General features: G+C 40.9%; 1 pseudogene; it reads left to right on the forward strand.

The window, feature by feature from the left end:
* LOC136123137 (hsp90 co-chaperone Cdc37-like) overlaps nucleotides 1-23,982 on the forward strand; it is a 61,460-nt pseudogene that overhangs the window by 14,050 nt on the left and 23,428 nt on the right.

Genomic DNA, 23,982 nt, shown 5'->3' on the forward strand with positions numbered 1-23,982 from the left:
CGGGTTCTCACTGGTGAAATTAAAGGTATTCAAATTGTGTAGATTGGTTAGCATAACCTAAAGACACGCTCTGTCCTTCTACCCTTTCATGAACAGGATATAAGAGCAAGGCTAGCAGGCATGACATTCAAGATTTAATCCTTAATTATTCTGGGTCCAGCAATTAAGTCAAAGGATTCTGGTTTCCTGATGCCAACTGTAAAGGAAACAGAATTCTGCCTTGAAATATTATCATTTTACCTTGATTAGACATTTAATGTATGAAGGTAATTAGAACAGTAAAAACATAAAGAACTGGAATTCATGGAGCTTCCAACAGATTATATGAACATTTGTTTGCCTACATGCTAATGAATATTTGTGTAATAATTATATTTATATGAGAGAATTTGTTCTGAGACTTGCTTTTTTTTTTTTTTTTTTTTTTTTTGCGGTACACGGGCCTCTCACTGTTGTGGCCTCTCCCGTTGCGGAGCACAGGCTCCGGACGTGCAGGCTCAGCGGCCACGGCTCACGGGCGCAGCCGCTCCGCGGCATGTGGGATCTTCCCGGACCGGGGCACGAACCCGTGTCCCCTGCATCGGCAGGCGGACTCTCAACCACTGTGCCACCAGGGAAGCCCCCTGAGACTTGCTTTTATTATAGCCCAGTAGAGAGGTTGTGGGGGAGAAGCTAACTCTCCATATCAAATAAAACTTTGTAGGATTACCTACAGACATGGTCTATCCTAAGAAGTGCATATGGCCAAACTAAATTAGGTTCACATCACAAGAAAAGGATAATAGACTAGGGTATATGAAGGTGCAGTGGTTCAGTATGATCCACTGAACCCAGTAATCCAGAAGGATCTGAGACACTAGCAGAGAGGGTGAAACTTGAGCCTCTGTAAATGGATGAAACATAGGTAACAGTAGTAATAAAGATAGGAAGGAAAGTGTGAGAGTGACTGAGATTCTGAGTTAATGAGGAGTAGGAATATACAGGTTGGATAAAAGGGGTAATGTCAAAATATGGAGAGATTACAGGTTAGGCAAGTGGTTTTTGGTTGGGTGGTCAATACATAGCTTCCTAATATGGCTTCTCTCAGTGCTTTACAGAAATGCTCTCCTGCACATCATCAATGATGTCCTAGATCCCAAAGTGTTATCTCAGTTCTTCCCTTTGTCCACCTTTCTGCAGTGTTTGACCTGTGACATACCTTCCCTTCTGGAAGATGACAAGCACAAAGTTGGAAATGCTGGCCTTGGGCCCTTGAGAGAGTTGGGGCTGGAGATCCAGATTTGCAAAAGTGGAAGTGTTGATGCTGTGGCAAGGGGTAAGGGGACGCTGTGCTGGGGTGCCCAGATGCCAAGAACTGTGATGGAACCTTGTAGGGTGATGGCATTGAGAGGGCAGGGAGAGAGATGGGCAGGGGAGCAGCGATCAGAAAACAGGAAGGGTATCAGGGAGCTCAGAGAGAGAAGCCAAAGGATGATGTGGGTGCTCAGTGATGCATTCCTGTTGTGGGTGGCTCTGGGAGTTGCTAGGGCTGAGGGTGTGTCTCCGTGTTTGCAGAGAGGATAGGGAGGACAGTGAATACATCAGAACTGCCTACCAGTTTATTAACTCCATGGATGCATCCACCTAGAAAATATCGATGATTCACTGAGATAATGATTTTCCTTTTTATCTCTTCCTGTAGTTCCTCTTCCCTGCTTCATTGGTAAATTAAATCACAAAATGAGGGAACCTGTGTGTCTCTTCTTGACAAAGCATAGGCCCTGTTGCCATGGGACTCCCTGCAGTTTTCCACTATGAGAATTATTATAAAGATATGTGCACAAGAAGAACAGGTGAAAGGACTCATCAAAATGAATGTGTAATTACATTTTTTACAACACTGTCTTCCAATCAATGGGGAATGTTTGCATTTAAAGCATTTGGAATTAAAAGTAATTGGTTTAATCTATGCTGTGTTTCTTTCTGCAGGCTCTGGACACCCCATATCAATAAACTTCCTTCAATTTTTTTAATAGAATATAAAGGACAATACTCTAGTGAACGGAGTCATTCATCCAACCAACAGATATTTACCGAAAGCCTCTCATGTGCTGGCGAGTGTCCCAGGCACTAGAGATACAGAAATGAACATAGTAAAAAATGCTCCTGCCCTCAGGGAGCTTGCATTCTGGATATTCTGAAAAGGTCACACAGACAACAAATTTTAACTTATTTTGTCAGCTGTTTTTTTTTTAAATTATTAATTAACTTATTTATTTTGGCTGCGTTGGGTCTTCGTTTCTGTGTGAGGGCTTTCTCTAGTTGCGGCGAGCAGGGGCCACTCTTCATCGCGGTGCGCGGGCCTCTCACTATCGCGGCCTCTCGTGTTGCAGAGCACAGGCTCCAGACGCGCAGGCTCAGTAGTTGTGGCTCACGGGCCTAGTTGCTCCGTGGCATGTGGGATTTTCCCAGACCAGGGCTTGAACCCGTGTCCCCTGCGTTAGCAGGAGGACTGTCAACCACTGTGCCACCAGGGAAGCCCTTGTCAGCTGTTTTGCTTAAATAAGTTTTTAAATCTGTCTGCTTCACTTTCCTTATCTACTAAAAAAAAACTTAGAACACAAATACTCAACAAATGTGTCAAATTCAGGGGATGATGTATGCAGAAAACTAGAAAGCAACATACCTAATTAATTCAGAAATCATCATGGCTTGGACCTCCTTGGAGGTCAATTGGCCTGTGACTTTTACAGTGCTGCTTGCTCTTGGAGGAGGGACAATCATGTTTGATGGACAAACTCCCCTCTGTTTCTGGTGCCACTGCTGGGTATTCATTGGCATTACAAATCCCACCTCCAGGAGCCTCACCCATTGGGAGCTTATTTGGTTTACTTGGTTTATACTGAGCATAAAGTGTCTGAGTGAACTTTTAAACTCTTGACTGTGCCCTATATAATGCTTATGAAAAGTTAAAATTCCTTTTTAACATTAGTGAAAAGCTTTTGTTATCATTATGTTTCGTTCTCTCTGATAGAACAAAATAAATGGACATTTTCTGCCACCTTGCTCTGCAAAGCTAACCAGGTCCTGGTTAACTTGCGACCACTGGAATGTGCATGCTTAGCTGAGGTCCTCAAGATCTATAGAACAATAAGAGGGAGGTCATCATTACATTGTTCTGTTATGAGCTTAGTAAGGGGTAGGAGAGGTAAATATCAAGCCTGCTTTTGGCAGAATGATCACTTAGGGGCAGCAAGGTCTGGGAAAACATTTACATGATTCTTTCCAGTCTCTGTGAATAACATTCACATAAGCTCTAATGAATATGTTGGTTTCCATAGCGAAATTTAGTCCAAACAAATGATACGGTGAAGCTTGAATAAGATGTGCAGAAGGTAGTGTAACATTGTGGTCACATGGCCAGTGGAAAACCAGCATCAACATTAGTATCATTGGCCCACATCTTCCTATGGGAAGAAAATATGGGAAGCATATATATCCAAAAGGTATATATTTGAAAAACATAAAAACACTAATTAGGAAAGATACATGTACCCCAATATTCATAGCAGTATTATTTACAATTGCCAAAATATGGTCGCAAACTAAGTGTCCATCAACAGATAAATGGATAAAAAAGATGTGGTACATATATACACAATGGAATATTACTCAGCCATAAAGAAAGAATGATATTTTGCCATTTGCAGCAACATGGATGGGCTTAGAGGGCATTATGCTAAATGAAATAAGTCAGAGAGAGAAAGACAAATACTGTATGATATCACTTATATGTGGAATTTTAAAAATACAACTAACTAGTAAATACAACAGAAAAGAAGCAGACGCACAGATATAGAGAACAAACTAGTGGTTACCAGTGGGGAGAGGGAAGAGGGGAGGGGCAATATAGGGGTGGGGGGTTAAGAAGTATAAACTGTTAGGTATAAAATGAGCTATAAATATATATTGTACAACACGGGGAATATAGCCAATATTTTATAATAACTGTAAATGAGTATAACCTTTAAAAATTATTAATTACTATAATGTACACCTATAACTTATATAATATTGTAAATCAACTATACTTCAATAAAAATAATAGAAAAATTAAATATGGAAAGCAGCCCAGTATTCAGGACTTTTTTTTTTATGAGTCTAGTGTGAGGAATCTGTGGCCTGGTGATTTACTATAAAATTACAAAAAAATTTTTTTGTAATATTAACAGATTTTTAATACTGTAAAGTTGAAAAAAATTCACAGTGTAAGGAAGAAAATGAAAGCCATGTAAATTAAAGTTCCACCACCCTGAGATAACTACCATTAACATTTTATACCTACACAACACATAGCTTAAATTTTTACTTAAATGATATATGAAACATGCTGCTTTTGAATGTGACATCTTAGATCTTTTATGTTTTATGTCCTCTCTCCACCTTGTCATTTTTAACTGCCAAGGGTGCATCTCCCCATACCTTTCCCAGGGCATATAATCATATATAAACACACATTATAGGGAAGTTTTTAAGTCATTGTTTTACAAAAGTAGAATTCATTATATATACATCTCTCCCTATTGCTTTTGTAAGTCAACAATAAGTTGTAGAAGTTCCTTCAGGTTCATTGGTATGGATTGAAATCATTCTTTAAAAAAGCTGCATATTTTTTCATGTCATAGATAAACCACAATATATTCATTCATTCTCCCACTGATGAATATTCCTTTTGTTTACAGGTTTTGCCCCTATAAAAAAGGCTGCAATCCATTTTTCTTGTTCATATATCTTTACATTTGGTGCTTTTCTGTCCAGGGAAAGATTCCCAGAGGTGTGATTGGCTGTGCCGATAAGAATTTGGATGGAGAGGTAACTCATCAAAATGGAATTTGCTTTCTGGAAGAGGGGTACGACGGATAAAACTAGAGACAAAAAAGGTCAAGCAAATATTAGATGGTCGCTATCATGCTCTGAACATCAGATGTGCTCTAAAAATGCATGTTGATTAAAGGAATGAATGAGTGAAGGAATAATTGCAGAATTCCTTCTGTCCCCTTATTGTTGTAAATCCTTCAGTGAAGTGATAAAAACAGATTGCTCTTGTTCTTCTGTTGTATAAACCCCATTCCATTTGCCTCTGGAATTTAGTGACCTGGGGATGACCAGCCCGTTAATTCATGGCTATTTCTTGTTACACTTTATGTACCTAAGGTTTATTCATGTTGTGATAACCTACCTGAATTCCTCAGGAGGCCATGATGTCCAAGTCCCCCCAGACACTGCATCCTCAAGGCATTAGCATTCTCTCAGTCACTTCTACTCAGGACACCTATCATACCGTGTTAGTGCTGTTTAGTGATACATTCTCCCAAAGGTTCTTTTCCTTTTGCTTCTCTCATGTTCTAGTCCAGTTTTGATTGTAAATTTTCCAGACAGCTATCAGATGTCAGCACATTGAAGGCTTTAGTTATCTGATGGCCACTTTCCACATTTTCACTTCAAATATTTGCATTTTTATATCAATACATAAATCTCTCCCTGGGTATTTATATACCAAATCCAGGTTTGGATTAATTAATTTGGATGTATTACTCATACAATGAAAGGACATTCTAGTTCTAGAATGAAACACTTACATTTAGATTATTACAGTTGAGAAAGTCAAGGCTCATTATTTCAGTCACTTGCTAATTTCTAATGGCCCCTTGGTGTGCAAACTAGAAAACTTGAACAACTTAATCACCCATGAATTAGTTGACACAAAAGCAGCAGAATTTCATTTCAAAAAATACATCAATATTAGGATACATTGTCCATAATATTTTAAAATATTCATGAATTACATTTTTTAACTGTGACCAAATTTGGTAAATTTGTCTATGCGTTCCGTGAGTGTATGAATAACAGTGTACCAAGATTACAGTGAAAACATTTTTAAGTTTTTCCTGAGGTATTTTTTAGGTTTTTTTTTTTTTTTTTTTTTTGTGCTTCAGGAAATGACGAGACCACTACCTCTGCATAACCCAAGAGGAGGCCCCTCTTTTGCTCTGTCTTCAGTTAACCCTCAAGCACCCCTCAGAGTCTGTAAGTCACGGATCTCCTGTCTAAAGCTGGAACTGAGAGCCCTTAGGGACATGAAGGAAATAAGGTTTAAACGGCAAAACAGGGGAGGCTTCCTTTTAAATGCTAGAGAGTGCAAAGGAGAAGATGAAAAAGAAAACAGGAGAGCAACTACAATAATGAGAACCACTAATATCTATTGAGTGCTTACTAATAATTGGTAGCAATTTACATGTCTATTGCATGTATCTGTGTAGGAAGTTTGCAAAATTGGTTTGCAAGTATTACCATTTCCAGGAGGAAACGGAGACTCTGATACATAAATTTCCCAGGTTACTCAATTGGTGAATTAAAGCCGTGGACTGGAACCCGGGTGTGTCTGCCCCAAAAGTCCTTTATACAGTCAGACCTCCACTTGCCGCGGTTCCGCCCCGTCTCGGTTCCGCCTCCCAGGTAGGAGGGCCGACTGTGTTACTCCATTTTATACAACAGACTCGAGAGGGCGCCTGCTCTGGTGTGGACCGGGATCTTGGAACCAGTCCTCAATGGATACTGTATCACCATTTCCCTCTGTGGAAGTACTCCTCAGGGCCTGTGACCTTTGGGAAACTTGAGTGGTGCAGCAGGTAGAAGCCCTCTGTTTCTGTGGCCCATCATCTGCCCTTACCTCTTGCCCGCCCCCCCCCCTCATTTCTAGTATCCAGATACCTAGCAGGGCTGCCTGCTGGAGCGGCCTCGGTTGGCTCTGGCCAATTCTTATGCTGTTTTTACCCTTGTCATGCCCTGCCTGGCCTCACTTTGCTCCAGTCCTCCCCACACCCTGCCCAGGAGTCATGCCCCTCACCATATACTCATCTCAAAGACTCATTTGATGGCGGGGTTCCTTAAAGCTTGTTGGCCAGCTTGTGGGATGGAGGAAGTCACAGGGGAAGTGTCAATCAGTGCAGGAGACCCAACCCCTGCAACACTTGGCCCGCCGGTCCAGGTACCTCGCGGCCTTGCTTCATGCACACCGGGAAGCACTTAACCTGCGGGTATAAGTCAGGACCACAGGCTGGCCTCCCAGCTCCAGAACTGAATATTTATCTTCCTAATCTAATTTAAATATGGGACATAAATACAAGGTTTGATGATTCCTGACTCCTGTATTGTCTGCTGCTTATTTGAAAGTATTGAGGACAAATATCACAGCCTGCCTACTGTTTCAATAAACAAAGGATACTGCCACTGTAAAGCCATCAGCCACTGCAGGCACCGCTGATGGTGCACCCGGAGGGGATTCAGGATGGAGAAAAACTGGATACTGGCCCTAGATAGTTAAGATGTATATGCAAGGAATGATTCAGTAAGCCCAGGCTCTTGCATCTTCCCATGCAGAGAAAAGCACTAAAATAGTTAACTTGAAATGACTGTTTTTTGTGATTAGCAGTAATCTCTTGATGGTCGACTACATTTTTTTCCCCCAGCAAATCTAAGTATCCCAGTTCCTCCCTTCGGTCTTCAGAACAGTCCCTCAGAGCTCTCTGGGGGGCTGCCATCCCGGGCTACAGCTGAGAGCTGTCAGTTAACTGCATTCTGAACTTTCTGCAAATGAGCAAGGAGGTAAGACCAGATTCTGGTGTTACTCTGACAGCATTTTATTTCCCTCCCAGAAGGCCTGTTTTGGAAGCACCAAACCTAAGGACAAATAAACACTACTTTTTTGGGACAATGACCTATAGCTCCTATTCCCTTTACAATTACAGTTTTCAAGTTAAGCTTTGTTCATTGAGTGGCTGTCCTGTTGCTGCCGTTTGCCTATGACTGTGCACTGGACCATCTGCTCCATGTCCTGGTGATGCTCCCTAGTGGCAAACACAGTGAAGGTGCTTCAAGGACTTGTGAATGAGAAACCTTGCCTGCCATATCAGTAAACAAAGGATGTTGCTCATCCCCGCTGGTGAGCCCTGAGGAAACTCAGGATAGAATCAGGATATCTGCCATCAAGCAGTTAAACACTGCGGCCATCCCCAATGGTGCATTCTGAGGAGACTCAGGATGAAAGAGCACAGGGTACTGGCCTTAGCTAGCTGAACTGCATATCAAAGGAATGATTTTAATGAGCCCAGACTTTTGCAACTTCCCATACATAGAAAAGCACTGAATTCATTAATTGAGATATCTGGTTTTCTTTAATTAACAATAATATTTTTGGCGTTCTGACTTTCCTGGTCTTTGTTGCAAAAACTACATATCCTGGCTCCTCCCCTCCCTCTTGGGAACCATCCCTCAGAATGATCCCCGAGCCTGCCTCCCGGGCTTGAAGTCCTCAGAAAGTCTGCTAAATAAAACGTAATTCTCAACTTTTACATTGTGCTAGATTGAGTTTCTAAATTCAGTCCTAGATTGATTTTCTAAATTATGTGAAATATATTTTATAACTGAAAATAATAAATTTATTTTTTAAATTGAAAAACATGGGTAGGATTTTTTAATGTTTATTCTAATATTTACTACTTGATGAAAATTATTTTACAGAGGTTTGTCTAAACATGGGAAAATTCACTCACTATAATTTCTAATTATGACCAAACTTGAAAGGCAATGGCCTTTCAACATCCACATCTTCTTATTGTTCAATATTCTTGAACATAGAAGGCCCCACTAGTCCTTGTGGGCACAGCGCTACCAGCTAACCCACCTCTTAATGGCGCAGGGAACAAAACGCTTCACAATTACAAAACTCAAAGGATACAAACCAGAGTTGGTTCAAAACGTCTCTTCACTGTTCCAGCTCTATCCCAACTTGGAGGGTGGGAAATCACAATTTGTGAACCCAGGTTAGTGAAGGACACATTTCCCCATGGACCAAATGTTTGATATTTTGCTTAGGAAGGGTAATGAATACACAAGGGAAAATGGAGAGTTTCATTGTAAAATGCCATACAACTGCTTTCGTTTAGATAATTACTTTTACCTTGTCTTTTCTTAGTAAATGGCTTTCAGAGTTGGTTGTTTCAGAACATCACATCAGAACAAAGTGTTTTTTCTGTTTCTGTTTTATTTTTATTGAACTTAAAATATCTTTGTTGTCAACCATTAGGCTGTCAATTTTTGTTCATCTGTTTTTAAAAATTGTCCAGAGTTCAGTGGGCAGGACCCCCTTTCCAGGAATGGGTGTGCCCTAAGCAAGGACTTGTGACACTCAGATCCATGTGGCTGGCTTCCTCTCCACCAGGGGCCTCATCTGATGGGTCATTCTTGGTTCTTACATATTTGGAACAGCTCCTGAAGGGCTATGTTCTACTTTGGTAGAAATAGGACTGAATTGATGCCCTGCCATTAGGCCGTAGTGCTGCTAGGATTGCATCGATCTTCCTGTTTGTACTGTTTGTAACTATGGCCCCATCTTAAGTATTCCTAATTGAAAAACAAAGCCTCAGGAAACCGAAACTTAACCAGCCGCTCTTGCTTCTGTAACTATGCTTGCTGAACCCCCTTTTGCAACCATCCAACCAATCAGACGGTGACTAGTGTCTTTGTTTAAAAGTTAACCAATCAGTGACTAATGTCTTTGTTTAAAAGTTAGCCAATCAGTACCCCCCACCCCTGAAGGTCGCGAGCTTGTTTGTACCTGTCTATAAAAGAGCTGTACTAAACTCCATCGGGACCTCTTAGCGTCACCGGCAACGAGTGCGCGGAGGTCCAGGTTCGAACCTGCAATAAATGACCCTTGCCGTTTGGCTTTGACTCTTGTCTCTGGTGGTCTTGTGGAGGGGTCTCGTGACCGTGGGCATTTCACTCCCCTTCCCTAAATCAGCCCTCAACCTCTCTGGTCCCTGAGGCAGACTTCTCCTTGTTATGGAGATGATGTATCAATTTCTCACAGACAGATGTGCTTAAATATATTTATTAATAATATATTTTGCTATTTTAAGTGTCTGCATTTGGTTCTGACACCTAAGCTTGCATTTTCTCAGAGTTGACAGAAGAAAACAAAGATGACGTTTTCTTAGCTTTCGGGTGTTAAAAGTTGCAGCCTCAGCATAGGACCAACATAATTAGAAAAAAAATTTACTGACTGAGCATAATCCTCCTTCCAGGCATGAATCAAGAAGAGCCTCTGATGGGAAAGGCAGAATTGGAGAGGGAACAAGAGTCAGACCTTTGTAAGGGCTGCTAGACTCGGGCTTGACTGGGTGGGTAGGCGAGGGAGTGGAGGCAGTGTTTGATAGAACTCTCTAGGTTAACTTTGGGAAACCCAGGAGTAGAATAACTTGTGTACTGCTTTCTGCCTGGAGATCTGAGAGATGGTCAGTCCCACCCTGAGCTCCTGTGCCACTAGGACCCCAGAAAGAGAGTGGAGGTGTGTATACGGGGCTGCCAGGAGTAGCAGACCAGGCTGAGGCATCCTCAGAGAGAACCCTGCCCCACAGCAAGCACCCTCCCGTGTGGCTGAGAGAGGGCCCACCGGCCTCCCCTGACAGAGGCCCGCAAGCATGAGCGGGCCTTGCCTGTGTCAGAGAGAGGGATGGATTCAGGGATTTCAGGTTCAGAACAAGAAAGAGTTCTGTGACAGACACCCATGGAGATGTGGTCAACCAGCATGCACCAAGGAAGAGAAGTGACACCGTCCAGGAACTGAAAGGGACCACGTCTCAGCAGATGTCAAGAACCAACCATTTGCCCTGGAGTTAAGTCCACCCTGTGTAATCGAGAGAGGGAAAATACTGAATTTCACTGAGACTATTCCTAAAAACAAGTTTGTACTTAAGACTGGCAATTCCAAATCAACTTAGCTATTTTAGGACTCATACTGGGAAAATACGGTACCAAACAGAGGTTCAGAGGAGCTGTAGGAGTGTAAAGTTATATTTTGCACACCCAAGGTTGTGACCTGAGTACGTCTACTAGTCATTGGATTATAAATTGACTTCCGGGGATGTTTCCCTAAATGTGCCGGCCTGTTGAAGTGTCTGCTTTCTTTGACAGCCATATTTATTGGCATAGCTAAATCCATGGCTGTTTTAGCTTGTCTGACTTTTAATGAGCTTTATTTGTCTAAGTCCAAGCTGGAGAGATGCACCCACTCTCAGGGTACTGGCAACCATGAAAGGCAGAATCTGCAGAGCTGAGGACAGAATCTGACATGGTAACATGTCTCAGATGAGGCTCTCCTGGGGTCACATTAATGTGAGCACTTGGATGGAAGCCCTGAAACCGAGAGCATAGAGGCTCCGTCTTACTTACATTTTTATCAAGTATCCAGATTGGTTCATGAGGACATAAGTTCTCAATAAATGTTGAAAAAAGGGAGCCAAACTCAATGTATTTTCCCTCTTTTTGATTCCTAATGTCTTTCCCAACCTTGCTAACTTAGCCCTTTCCTCCCAGACAGCACTTTCCTCTCTGCAGAGGGTGGCGCCTCTACGAGGGCTTGCTGTGCTGCTGCTTTGAGAAGCACAGCATCAGGCACCCAAGTTCTCAAGTCCACTCCCACCCAGGCCAGAGACTGAGGACACAGGAGGCGAACAATGGAGGAGGGGAGAGGCAGGAAAGACCAAATGGGACCACACAGCCCAACTGCAGAGCAAGTCATTTGGCAGGGGCTTATTTTAAACTTCACGTCTCAGTGACTCTCTGTGAAAGAGAAGAAATTCATCTATCTTGCATATAGTTCTCCACAAAGAGGAGTCTGTGTCTCAGTGGCAGAATGCAGGAGGACGTTCTCATTGGATCATCTCAAACCCATCTGCTGTCCCTGAGCATGTGGGCCTCAGAGGCTGACTCAGTGGTTCTTAACAGTGGACAAGTTGGCCCTAGGGGACATCTGGCCATGTCTGGAGATATTTTGGCTGTCACAGCTGTGGGGAAAAATGCTACTGGCCTCTAGTGTGTAGAGACAGAGGATACTGCTAAACATGTTTGACCCCAGCAAAGGATAACCTGGTCCAACATGTCAATAGTGTTGCTGTTAAGAAACCCTGGGTTAACATTTTAATTCAAATTGTATTAAAAATGTAAATATTCAAAAAACAATTTACTGGTATGTGTTAGTTACACCTCAGGCACGACAGCCCTAGCAAGATTACCACACTGAATGGACAATATTTAAAACATCACTTGATAAGTAATTGACAAAATATGACCCTTGCCTTTGTCAGAAGTTTGTGGAAGTGGTGATAGAGAGGATAAGCAGTGATCTTGGCACCCACCAAAGTGTAAACGCCCTGCATATTGCGACTGGCTGCTTTGCTGGTGAAGCCTGTAGATTCTGTCGCACTGCAAGGGATGCCTTGGTGCATGGGCCACACCTCCCCCTTGGGGAGTGAAACACTCTGAGAGGCTGCGCTGAACACTCAGCTGAGTCCCTCCCTAAACACTGCCCTCACCTGGGGTGAGCAGCCTTGCCCAAAGTCACCTCAGGCACCTCCTCAGTCAGCTTGAGGCCAATGACTTGTCTGAGAAGGAATGTAATGGATTCGAGGCTCTGCCGAGGGGCCCTCCTAGCCCCTGAGCTCCCAGTGGGATCACCTGAGGCTTTTGTGTGTGCAGTGCGGTCGCTCCTCCCTCGGCCCAGTCCTCAGCCCTCCCTCCCCCTCACCACCCCTTGGTGCTGAGGGTCCTCCCCAGTGAACCATCTCAGAGTTTGTTTCCCAGGGAACCCACATTGGGACATGCACAGATATAATAATTTTGGGCAAATTTAACGGTGCCATGTAAAGATCTCTTTAGGACACATTAAGGTTGCAGAACAGTACAGAACAAACCAGGTGATAATTCATATGAGAACATTTTGTGTTCCTGTAGCTCAAGAGGGTTGGAGGGATAGTGAAAGAGAAAGTACTTTCAATGGATACAAAGCTACTCCTTGAAATGATGTATGATGACTGACTGGAAGTAGAATGTGGGTAAACAATGTGATGTCACTGGACTAGTCCCTTTCTTATTTAAAAGTTTCAGTTTCTAGGTTTTTTTGCTTGTTTGTTTGTTTGTTTTCCGACAAATATCCACATGCCATTTATCGAAACTGACTAGGTGGGCTATGACATGGGAAGGACTCTGTAGTAAGTACAGCCTGCCCACTCACCTTACAATTCTGTGTTCGAAGAAGCCCGTCGCTTCCCCTTCATTTGATTTATCATCTTTAGTAGCGATATATGCTTCGGGAAAAATAGAGAACTTTTTTTTCTGTTTCAATATGTATTTCTAATGGGGGGAAAGAGTTTAGCAAAGGCCTTTCAGCTTTTCCACATAGGAATCTGCATTTTTATGTAAATTATATTTATATAATGGGATTTGTTCTCCAAATTCTCTTATGGTCTCTTATGATTCATCTCATTTGCAGACACTACAGAAGATGTGAAAAGTGTTGCTATGCAAGACTAAGGGCACTGATTTTTTTCCGTTATTGATTATAATAATGATGTAGATGCATATCAATAACATACGCAGAGCAGACAATAGGTGTGTGGGTTGAAAGGGGAATTGGAAATAAAAGTGGAGATTGAATTATATCCCAGTGAGGCTGCTCATCTTTGTGGTGCTTATTCTTTAAGCATTTTAAACCCTTAGGGACTTATTTCATGTTGGCATTCGGTCAGAAGGCATTGCATTGCACACCTGTCTGTATTTCAATCTAATTGAAGGTTATTTTATTCCTGATGAGTGCCCATATTGTTATAATGTATGAAATATGATTTATATTGGAATAACAGAGGACTAATTTTTTTTTTGCTACCAGTTATCACACTCTTTTATTTATGTCACACTCCTTCCTCCTTTGACAAGGCAAAGTGCTTTCATAAAATCTCATTTATTTTCATAAAATTTCTGAGGGATAGATTGGGCAGGTTTAAATTTCTTTTTCACTATGCATTAGGAAGTTGGGACTTAGAAAGTGTTGCCCTTATACCACATATTGGTTTGGGGCACAGTAAGTTGCCATCATACTTGGTGGCAACCAGAAGATTAGGAGAAAAAACCCAAAAGTTTAATTTCTATGAAGGTCGGAATATACAGCAGAACTCCATCAAAGCCAGCTTTATCAATTGTCTATTTGTCATTATTTGACTTGAGGCTGATTTGAAACTTTTATTTTCATTCTTTGTGGATATTGTTCTTTGGGGTTGTTTTTTTGGCCACGCTGAGTGGCTTGTGGGATCTTAGTTCCCGAAACAGGGATCGAACCCACACCCACAGCAATGAAAGCACAGAGTCTTAACCACTGGACCAGCAGGGAAGTCCCTGGATTGTTACATAAACCCTTTCTTGGGGAATGCATTGAACTTGCCAGAGAAGAACAATTGAAATGAATCTTGATAATTGCAAATGAACCTGATCTGTTGCTTAAAAAGGGTCCAACACAAACTCTACTTGAAACTGAATATGAGCAGTGAGTCCTACTATCTGGAGGTTTAGAATACACATGAGCAGGGCTTTAATATTTGTAGCACAAAACATGGTTTTAGCTAAAGGAAAATAAAATGAACAAAAACCAAATTTATCTCTGGGGTCTGTGAATATTTTTAACTCCAATTTCATCTTCCTGTTCTGAGTGGGAGGGAAGGAGTAAGTGTCCAGAGTAATAAAGAACTTCTGGAAAAGTATCAAGAGTTTTGAGACCCTGAAAAGACTATTGTGGAAGGACCAAAGACTCAAATTTTAAATGAAGGCTCCATCCTTTGTTACTGATGGCATGTACGCAGCAGGCAGATAATAAGGTCAACTTACTGGTCTTGGTGGTGAACCACTCAGTTCACTATGCTTAGGTTCTTCAATTGATGAATGTTCTTTTATGCTTTTATGTGGAACTAGCTTAGTCAGTTGAGCAAGCAGACCAGGCCCTTTTAAAGAAAACTGCTTTACTCTGTATTCAAGGCTCTTCTTTCTTTCTCTTTCTTTTCTTTTTTCCTTTTGTTGCACAAATTGTTCTTTTCCTTTCTCAGTCAACAGGCAGCCTTGGCTATGGCCATCCTCTGTTGAGGGCACTGAGGTGGCTTTGACACAGGAGCAGTGAGTGGGGTCTCCATCACTCACACGCTAGGACTCAAAGGATGGGGATGATTTCGGTTTGTGGAGGTGCAGCACGGTTATCTGAAAAAGTGTTCTTGTATCTGAAATGAGTATTCCAATGACTCATTAATATTCTCACTTTACTCATATTAAACCCATCCTGACTAAAGGAATTTTTCTTACAACTTTATTCTCTGTTGCATGTAATAAATAATGAAATCTATCAGCAAGACATTTCCAGTTATAATTAGCATATGTGATGCCTATGTGAAGAGGGAATTCAAAGTTTCTCTACCCTGATACCCCTTTTATAACCCTCTAGAGAGAAGTTAGGGCGAAAGCAATCACTCTCAAAAGCAAATGTGTTGTGCAAATGCTAGAACATCCTGGAAGGTTTTTTATTTTCCTAGAGCTGGTGTCCCCTAGGTGGGTTGCATGGATGTGTTTTCTTCTGTGTGTCTGGACTTAAGAATCTGGGCTCAATCAGCCCTAGCCAGCTCTCACTTTCACTTTGCCCACATGCAGCCAAGTTTACTACTCCCATATCAGCCTGAAAAACCTAGGGCAGGTGGCCTGGTCCACTTTAATATAAGATGAGTATTGAGTAATCTGCTCCCTCTTTCCCCTTGTCTCCATCTCCAATATCCCTGGCCCTAGGGGATGTGGATTTTCTTTTTCTTTGAGTTTTAAGATTCAAGTTCGGAGTCTGGGTTTGAGGGGAAGAAGGATCCCCAAGTCTCTAACCAAGGCAAAAAACGGAATTTTCCTGTGGTCCAGCCCAATATCCTAGTTCCTACAATGGATTTTGGACCCAAAGCTTAAGCTAAATAATAAAGTATTTTGCATCTCTTTGCATTCTTTATATATAAGTATAGCGTTCTCGGGAAGAAGGCTGTATTTTACTGTGATCTGGTGGAGAGAGAATTAGACAAACTTGGCTCTGCCACTGTAGTAAATGATTCAAACAAGTTATTTCACTTAAGCCTGAGTCTCCCAACTGTAAACTGGTTGTTAAACACTCTTTGGTTGTGAGGATTTATTACAATTTATTAAGATTTAAAAATTATCTAGTACAGTGCCAGACACAGAGCATGTGTCTATAATATGGAAACAAAGATGAAATGAGCACATTCTAGGCTAGGAAAAATGTTTGGCTACTATTAGATTTATTATATAGAAATGTGCTTTCTGCATGTTTGTAAGTGTCTAGCATTCCACTAACAAAGCCCAGGGGTGAGTACTCCTCAGGGCTGCAGGAGCCTGGAGGAATGAGGAATAAAGCAGAGGTCACAGGACAGTGAAGCTTTCTTAAGGCCGAGCAGGCAGCAGTGACTGGCTTGGATGAGCGCGATAGCTTTGTGAAGCCTCTGAAGATGAAGTGAGGAAGTGAGGGTATTTATCATGTCCAAATGGTGAGGCAAAGTGGAAATGAGAGAGTGAACAGCTTGTGGGGAAACTACCATACTAAGTCATGTTTGCCACCTGCTGGGGATAGATTTATGGCTTACACCACACAGGACTTGACAGAGTGGGATTCCTGGGGCAGGGTCTGCATGTCTATCTGTTCATAGGATTTGTTTCCAAGGCTGCATCCTGCTTTCTTCCTGAGCATATTCCGCCTCTGTATCTCAGGTATCTGTTTTTCCCCTCTCTGTCTTAAAATCTTCTGACCACCATCACTCTCATCCTCTTTGACTTTCCAAGAGCTGCTGAAACTTAAAAGTCTCTAGTAGGCAGTCCCCACAGAGCGTGCTGTTGGGCTGCTGGCCCCGCAGATGAGGCCTCACTCTTGTTGTGGATGCTGTGAGTCTCCTCAACATCCATTAACATCCTCCCCCATTAGCGGTGACCCTGTCTCCAGCCTGGCTTGGTGTAAACCCAGAGGGCAATCGCCTCCTCCTGGTTACAGTTCTGGTCATTTACAACAAAGCCAGTCAGTGTCTGGCATGCTCCCAGCTACAAGGGTGAGTTTGGGGTGGTTCAGTCACTGAAAATGTGAGGAATTCTGTTCAAAGGTTGTAGAACTCAAGCTCTGTGTCCTACTGGTAAAGTGAGGAAACATCAGTAGCATTCCTAGGGCTTAGGTGAGGCCACTTTGGGATGGCCCTGACTGCGAAGGAAGGGCGCTGTGTCCTTATGACATCTCTGTATAAACCAACTTCAAGGCTCATCCAGCCTCTTGACTTCCCAATAAGACGGACTAGTAAGTTCTTTTTGGACATTTATTCTTAATTGCTATTGTGAGCATCTTAATGGATGTAATTATGGGTATGTGCCTCTGTGTACACCAGATCTCAGGAACTCCTCGTTGTGGATGAGAGTGCCAGTTTGAACTCAGGTACCATAGGTAAGTCTGCCAGAAAGAGAAAGGAAGATGCGCAAAAATGTGTGCTGCACAGGGTTGAAGAAGCTGCACGGAGACAAAATCCTCACTCTTGCAAAGATGACAGGTAGTTCAAAGGCTCAGAAAGGAACTTGTTTTTGGTTAATGCACTAAAGCAAAAATCTACCAAAATATAACTTTTGGGGAGAAAAAGAATTATTTTAAGATCTGACTTTACAGTTTCAATTGTAAACCTCCCTGTCTCACCAAAGCTTTCAGTCGATGCTTTTAACACTAAACCTTATGCAAGTGGATTCTGGTGGCAAACAGGAAAGAGTTTTCAGTTTTACATCTGGGTTGACATGGTACAGAATAAGAGTAAAACAATTCATAAGCTAAAACAGGAGCTCAGAGTCAGAGGTTAATCTGAATCCATGACTTCATCCCTCTCAATGTTTGGAGTAGCTAGAGGAATGATCTCCTCTCGTGGGGTGTGATTCAAGCTTATTTTATTTGACCGGCCAGAAAGGATTCTTTTTTTTTTTTTTTTTTTTTTGGTAAAACCATTTGAGTTACATATAGGAGGGAAAAATTACAATATACATACTTTTGAATTTGTACAGATGCCAAACAAAATAATCTCAATCTAGCATGAGATAGATTAAGGGTGGTGCTATTTCCAATTCCAAATTGAAGTCAGCAGGAAATAAATTATTACAATTGAACAATTTTGAGTTTAAATATTTTCATCAGTCGTGTTGTTGTTTTAAGCCACCTCTCGTGTCACTTTAGGGATGGACACCATTGGTTGTGTTTTCCTGGTTCAAATTCTAGAGGATGCACATTTGTCTATGCTCTCACATTGGCTGCAGCCCATTCCTTGCGTTTCATATTTAGGAAAGTGGATATCTCTTTGTGAACCTAACACTTTGAGCCTGGGTTTACTATGTACCAGAAGTAACTGAATTTATTCTGTAAGTATAAAAGACTAAGTCTTAACTAGAACAAAAACTTCAGAAAATGTCAGAGTTGTAAGGTGTAGCTTTTCAAGTTTATTTTCAGATTTGATACAGAAAAGAGAAACAGCTATAGTATGTCTGCATTACTGGCATCATACGATTTACTTTTCATAGGAAAATAAAAATGAAATGGACCTTGAAATGAAAGTTGTTTGTTAACCAAATTTAAACTTAGACCTTATGGCAAGAAATATGGAGAAAAGGAAGAGCTGTCTCCAGCCATACTTAGCCACGTGCTGGCTGAGCCCCCCCCACCCCGCCCCGCACCACTTCCCTCAGGCTTCTCTGGAAAACACTCCCTTTACACATCTCTTTCATAAAAATCCCCACCCCAATCTCCCACCAGGCACAGTAATATGTACAAATAATATATTAAAAATACATATACACACAACTATTCTTATTCCCAAGTGGAGATTTGGGGGTGTATATTTCAGATATGTAAAAACAGTGCTTTTCTGTTACTCTTGTTTTTGTCTAACTTGAATATTTGCAGCTGAGAATTCAGCCCAAGTATTATTTGTGCTGAGAGGGTACTCAACTATGGAATCATAGTTTATCCGCTGTCTGTGAATCTATCCCATAGAGGTGGATTTCAATTACATTGAGAAGTACTGAGAGATGAGTTTTTTCATTCTGGAAAGGGTTGATTTTGGCACTGCTCGCTGGAGTTTCAGTCTCCTCTCGCATGGTAGCTGTATGTCTCTAACCTACTCGAATAGTTTCTTGATCAATACTTTGTCTTTCAGGCATTCTCTACTGGGGGTCTTGGGAACTGACGAAGCAGCTTCTGGCGAAGACAACAGGAACCCACACCCAGAAGCCAGAGTCTTCTCTCTGCCCCTGTGGATTATTAGGCTACATTTTGCTGATTTTCTTTACTGCTCCCTATACGTGGAAAAACCTCTCTCTTCATTATAAGATATTTCACCTCCTTCCCTCCTTCCTTTTTCCACTTGCGGAGAAGCAGGGAAGAATGCCAGCTCTGAGGTCTGACTACCTGGGCTGAATGCTTCTTCCAACACTCTGGCCCTTAGAGCAAGTCCCTGGATCACTCTGAATTGGTTTCCTTATCCGTAAAAACATTTGCTGCTGTGAGGATTCAATGAGTTCATATGTGTAAGGCATTTAGAATAGTGTCTGGCACTTTGCAATTGCTCATAAATGTTAGTCAGTAGTTATTAATAGCTAGTAGTTATTCTGACTCTACACAAGGCATTCTGAGGGCCACAGAGATGGGAAAGGGACAACTCTTGGTTCCAGACGGGAGAAAAGATAGCTCCTCAGGAACCCAGAGGCCCCACATTTGGAGGGGACCTCACCTTCCCATCCTTCTTCTTTGCCCCCATGTTTCATGCTGTCCTATCCCTGCCTTTGTCTGAGGAAGAGTCTTCCAAAGCTCATGCCTTGACTCCCTGGTGCTGTGACTGACATGTTCTATGAGGTGTGTCCTTCACAACCCCCCACCCCACCCCTCAAGCCCTTGACACTTTGGCTCTCCCTAAATGGCTGCAGAGACCCCTTAGCTCTGGACAAATCTTCCTTCCTTGTCTACACCAACTAAGTCAAATAACTAGTGATACTTACTAAACTCTTACCAAATTATTTTCATGTTGAATGTTTCCCTTCTATCCTTAATTTCAGTCTAAATTTAAGCACGATTTACCTCGATTTTTCTTAAAACTGAGAAAATTGTTTTAAGAAATAGAAAATATCATAAAATGGGAAAGAACTGAAACACTTATGCAGATAAGCATTTCAATTAATATATTCTATATAAAAAAGAATGCTTCATAGTTGATATACAAAATAAGTTATTTTCCCTTCCCCTTTCTTTATAAACAAACTCATTTTCTTTTTCTGATAATAGAAGCTACACATGGACATTGAAGGTAATTTAGAAAACAGAATAAAGAAAAAGTATGAATTACCCACAATCCCATATGAAGTGGGGCACTTTTAATATTTTCATAACCTCCGTGAATTAGAAAAAAATGCTATTACTGCATTTCTTTTTTGAACATCTATTGCATATAATTTAATTCCCATTATTTTTATTGCTGTAAATATATCTCTTCCACTTAAATCGTAAGTGTGCAAAAAACTTAAAGTTTAAAATTTTTGCATAGATGAGGGCAATTATTAAATACAAACTTAAATGCTTTCAAGGATTTTAAAAATCAATGTTGTGGAAAGAAGAAAAAAAGGAAGGGACAATGGACAATTCCTCTTGTAATCCTTCTGGTCAAAATTATAATTAATTTTGGAGACAGATTCACTCATTCCAATCGTCTTATTATTTCAATAATGAGGAAACAGAGGCCCAGGGAGCTTATAGGCCTTGTTCAAGTTCACATGCTTTCTTAGTTCTCTCTTTTGCTGAATTTTCCTGTCAATGATCCCTGCATTGGCTCCTCCATTTTTCTGGGTAAGTTACACAGATTCTGCTTTTCTGACAGTGTATGTGAGTCAGTTTTCCTGGAAATGTGATGTGAATCTTCTATCTTCTGTATTTATAATAGTTTTTTTTTTTAGGTTAACTTATTCAATATCCATTCTATCTTGATGATTTCATTTTCTGAGAATTTGGCATTGCCTAGTATGATCTAAAGCTGGTGGGTGCATTTAGAACCATAATTTCAAGAACTATCCTGGGACATTTATATTCAAGCAGTTTCTTTGTGAAATGCTTTCCCATCATTCCTGGCTCCCAGCCAGGAATAGATGGCTTACTATGCCTCAGAATTTAACAAATTCCCAGTTGAAGAGTCAGCATCTAATTGAATTAATGAAACAGTATAGATGGATGAGAAATATATTGGGCACACCAAAAAATGTCAGCATAATCTCTGAACAGAATTCAGGGAAGCTCAAAATACTCCACAATTTCCAAAATCATTCAGAGAAAGCCCATTAGTCTTGGGTTCACCACTGTGCTGCAGAAGTCAATTATTATTATTAAAACATTTTAATCTGTGTAATTCCTGCATTTCAGCTCTCATATTACTGTTGTCTTGTCTTTTTATTGCTAAAACCAATCTTGAAAGAAAAGAAGTTGTTACCTATACTATAGTTGCGTTTACCATAGCCTGTTGGTCATTGTTTTCTGGCTCTTTTATGATTCCTTTGTTTTTCTTTTTGATGTGGACTATTTTTAAAGTCTTTACTGAATTTGTTACAGTATTGCTTCTGTTTTATGTTTTGGTATTTTTGCCGCGAGGCATGGAGGATCTTAGTTCCCCGACCAGGGATGGAACCCCCACCCCCTGCACTGGAAGGAGAAGTCTTAACCACTGGACCTCCAGAGAAGTCCCTGTCTTCTGGCCCTTTAGAAATAGATATTTTTCTTTTTCTTTTTTTTATTGAAGTATAATTTACATACAATGTTATGTCAGTTTCAGGTGTACAAAATAGTGATTCAACATTTATATATATTATGAATTGATCACCATGATAAGTCTAGTAATCTGTCACTGTGTCAAGTTATTACAATATTATTGACTATATTCCCTATGCTGTACATGACATTCCCATGAATTATTTATCTTATAACTGGAAGTGTGTATCTCTTAATTCCCTTCACCTATTTTGCCCAGCCCTGTACCCCCTGTCCTCCAGTGACCACCAGTTTATTCTCTGTATTTACGAGTCTGCTTCTGTTTGTTTTATTTGTCCATTGTTGGTAATTTCTTTCCAGTGTAATATTGCTATTTCTGTGCATCTGTACAGAATGGATTATTTCTAGGACCTTTGAGTTAAAGAGACACATCTAGATTTCAGAAGAAACAGATTATCCCTGAAAATTCACATCAAAGGTAAGTCAATAGGCCTTGAAGCAAAAGTCAAAAATAGTTTGGAGGAATGTGAAAAGAGGTGGCTGAGTGAAAGTTGCTGGTGATTTCCTAGAGGTACCCAGGCATAAGTAGGACCTGAAGATCAGAAGAAAGTAGCTTTGGTGGGTATCTAGGAAATTCATTTGGGGGAGCTAAGCCTGGGGTGCGAGCAGGGTAGCTTTAAAATGGGAATACAAATTTCTTGGGAGCAGAGGGAGAGAAGGATTTGGTTGGAAAGAGGCTGAAGTTTTGAAAGGCCTGAGTGAAATTCTTCCTGCTGGCCAAGGAATTTTGTTTTTGTTTTTCCCTACGATTGTAATGCAAAAACAAAACAGAAACAAACCACACTTAACAATACAGAAAATTAACAATTATATCATTTTTTTTCTTCTGGGGTTTTTACCTTTAAATACACTAAAATATAATGATTTTTCTGAGCAAATTATAGATGACCCATTTCAAAAATGATGAAATGACAAAAATTGCAAAGCACACTAAAATTTCAAGTTTTATATTTTAATTTTTTTCTCAGAAAAACCCTAAGGTTTTTCCTAAAGTATGAAAATATCTAGCAACTTTATATCTCTCTATGAGGTAGACATTCTTAGAACCCAAGAATTTCTCTATTTTCTTTATTCAAATATCTAGTGTGTTGGGTGGCAAGCACTAAATGGGGTGTACCTCTAGATAAGACCTTGTAGAACAAAGCTGGTCAGGGTAGTCCGTGGAACTAGGCACCAATTAATTTAGTGGAAACTTTGGAAACCATTGTCAAGTAGACATCTGATAGTGCCCTATTTTTCCATTGTTCTATTCCCCACCAGTTCTCCTCCTCAGATTAATAATGTTCTCCTTGGGCACCAGATGATCTGTCTCTTCACTACTTCCACACCACCTCACCCCAATCTAATTTGTGCTCACTCCCTATAATTTAAGAGACAACCATGATGGAGAAGGATCTAAAAACCATGTCATAAAAGGAAACCGTAACCTTATTTTATGATGAGGAGGTTTAGGAGAAACAGGGGAATGGGCTTCAAATGACTGAGGGGATGATATATAGCTTAGGGAGCAGATTCATTTTCCTTTTGACAGAAGACAGAACCAAAATCATTTGATAGAAAACTTAGTGAGGTGGACTTTTATCAGTTCTTATACATTGTGTAAAACTTTAGGGAACTTATTCAGGGAAAATTATTGACCTATTGCTAAGTGAGTTTAGTCATAAATTGGATTTCTAAGGGATATTGTAGAGGGCAATTCTGTCTTAAATGGGAACGTTGAACTGAGTATCACCTCAAGTTTTTCCAACCCTAAGATTATCTGAGAACTGAATATCAGTAAGGACTCAGGTAAGATTAAGTTGCAATTTCCGTCATCCCAGTAAACAGTGTGGTAGCCCTAGGAGTGGAACTAGAGACAACTGATGGTGAGAGTGGCTTTGGGTGAAAATTGTCATGGCTGAGGAGGAAGGGCATGACTTTACGTGACACTATAGGGAGCAGTGGTTAAAGACTGAGTTTGGAGTTAAGGCCTGATGGGAGGTGAGTGAAGCCAGGAGAAGACTGATGGACTAGAAGAGTATTTTGACGATTTCTTCCTCTCAGTTTCAGTAACCTTGAGCTTCTTGGAAAAATGATGTTACTTGCTTAATCAGTAACTGGTATAAGATTGGTATTGGCAGCACTGTGTTATGTTTCAAGAGCATTTTATTACTATAATGGATATAGTTGCATAGGGGTGTTCAGTGGGGATTTCTGTAGCCAGAGTG

This window comes from Phocoena phocoena, chromosome 5 (assembly GCF_963924675.1).
Source record: "Phocoena phocoena chromosome 5, mPhoPho1.1, whole genome shotgun sequence".
NCBI lineage: Eukaryota > Metazoa > Chordata > Mammalia > Artiodactyla > Phocoenidae > Phocoena > Phocoena phocoena.